The sequence below is a fragment of the Nerophis ophidion genome, linkage group LG28, assembly GCF_033978795.1.
Source record: "Nerophis ophidion isolate RoL-2023_Sa linkage group LG28, RoL_Noph_v1.0, whole genome shotgun sequence".
Lineage (NCBI taxonomy): Eukaryota > Metazoa > Chordata > Actinopteri > Syngnathiformes > Syngnathidae > Nerophis > Nerophis ophidion.
The window spans coordinates 913,586-916,459 of NC_084638.1; positions in this window are offsets into that span (position 1 = coordinate 913,586).

Sequence of the window (2,874 nt, forward strand, 5' to 3'; positions counted from 1 at the left end):
TTGATCATACTATAGCACACTACACTTTGATCATAGTATAGCACACCAAACTTTGATCATAGTATAGCACACTACACTTTGATCATAGTATAGCACACTAAACTTTGATCATACTATAGCACACTACACTTTGATCATAGTATAGCACACTACACTTTGATCATAGTATAGCACACTAAACTTTGATCATAGTATAGCACACCACACTTTGATCATAGTATAGCACACTACACTTTGATCATAGTATAGCTACTTTGATCATAGTATAGCACACTACACTTTGATCATAGTATAGCACACTAAACTTTGATCATAGTATAGCACACTACACTTTGATCATAGTATAGCACACTACACTTTGATCATAGTATAGCACACTACACTTTGATCATAGTATAGCACACTACACTTTGATCATACTATAGCACACTACACTTTGATCATACTATAGCACACTACACTTTGATCATACTATAGCACACTACACTTTGATCATAGTATAGCACACTACACTTTGATCATACTATAGCACACTACACTTTGATCATAGTATAGCACACCAACTTTGATCATAGTATAGCACACTACACTTTGATCATAGTATAGCACACTAAACTTTGATCATAGTATAGCACACTACACTTTGATCATACTATAGCACACTACACTTTGATCATAGTATAGCACACTACACTTTGATCATAGTATAGCAAACTACACTTTGATCATAGTATAGCAACCTACACTTTGATCATAGTATAGCACACTACACTTTGATCATACTATAGCACACTACACTTTGATCATAGTATAGCACACTACACTTTGATCATAGTATAGCACACCAACTTTGATCATAGTATAGTACTTTGATCATAGTATAGCACACTACACTTTGATCATAGTATAGCACACTAAACTTTGATCATAGTATAGCACACTACACTTTGATCATAGTATAGCACACTACACTTTGATCATAGTATAGTACTTGATCATAGTATAGTACTTTGATCATAGTATAGTACTTTGATCATAGTATAGCACACTACACTTTGATCATAGTATAGCACACTACACTTTGATCATAGTATAGCACACTACACTTTGATCATAGTATAGCACACTAAACTTTGATCATAGTATAGCACACTACATTTTGATCATAGTATAGCACACTACACTTTGATCATAGTATAGCACACTACACTTTGATCATAGTATAGCACACTACACTTTGATCATAGTATAGCACACTACACTTTGATCATAGTATAGCACACTACACTTTGATCATACTATAGCACACTACACTTTGATCATAGTATAGCACACTACACTTTGATCATACTATAGCACACTACACTTTGATCATAGTATAGCACACTACACTTTGATCATAGTATAGCACACTACACTTTGATCATAGTATAGCACACTACACTTTGATCATAGTATAGCACACTACACTTTGATCATAGTATAGCACACTACACTTTGATCATACTATAGCACACTACACTTTGATCATAGTATAGCTACTTTGATCATAGTATAGCACACTACACTTTGATCATAGTATAGCACACTACACTTTGATCATACTATAGCACACTACACTTTGATCATAGTATAGCACACTACACTTTGATCATAGTATAGCACACTACATTTTGATCATAGTATAGCACACTACACTTTGATCATAGTATAGCACACTACACTTTGATCATAGTATAGCACACTAAACTTTGATCATAGTATAGCACACCAAACTTTGATCATAGTATAGCACACTAAACTTTGATCATACTATAGCACACTACACTTTGATCATAGTATAGCACACTACACTTTGATCATAGTATAGCACACTACATTTTGATCATAGTATAGCACACTACACTTTGATCATAGTATAGCACACTAAACTTTGATCATAGTATAGCACACCAAACTTTGATCATAGTATAGCACACTACACTTTGATCATAGTATAGCACACTACACTTTGATCATAGTATAGCACACTAAACTTTGATCATAGTATAGCACACCAACTTTGATCATAGTATAGCACACTACACTTTGATCATACTATAGCACACTACACTTTGATCATACTATAGCACACTACACTTTGATCATTGTATAGCACACTACACTTTGATCATAGTATAGCACACTAAACTTTGATCATAGTATAGCACACTACATTTTGATCATAGTATAGCACACTACACTTTGATCATAGTATAGCACACTACACTTTGATCATAGTATAGCACACTACACTTTGATCATAGTATAGCACACTACACTTTGATCATAGTATAGCACACTACACTTTGATCATACTATAGCACACTACACTTTGATCATAGTATAGCACACTACACTTTGATCATACTATAGCACACTACACTTTGATCATAGTATAGCACACTACACTTTGATCATAGTATAGCACACTACACTTTGATCATAGTATAGCACACTACACTTTGATCATAGTATAGCACACTACACTTTGATCATACTATAGCACACTACACTTTGATCATACTATAGCACACTACACTTTGATCATACTATAGCACACTACACTTTGATCATACTATAGCACACTACACTTTGATCATAGTATAGCACACTACACTTTGATCATAGTATAGCACACTAAACTTTGATCATAGTATAGCACACTACATTTGATCATAGTATAGCACACTACACTTTGATCATAGTATAGCACACTACACTTTGATCATAGTATAGCACACTACACTTTGATCATAGTATAGCACACTACACTTTGATCATAGTATAGCACACTACACTTGATCATACTATAGCACACTACACTTTGATCAT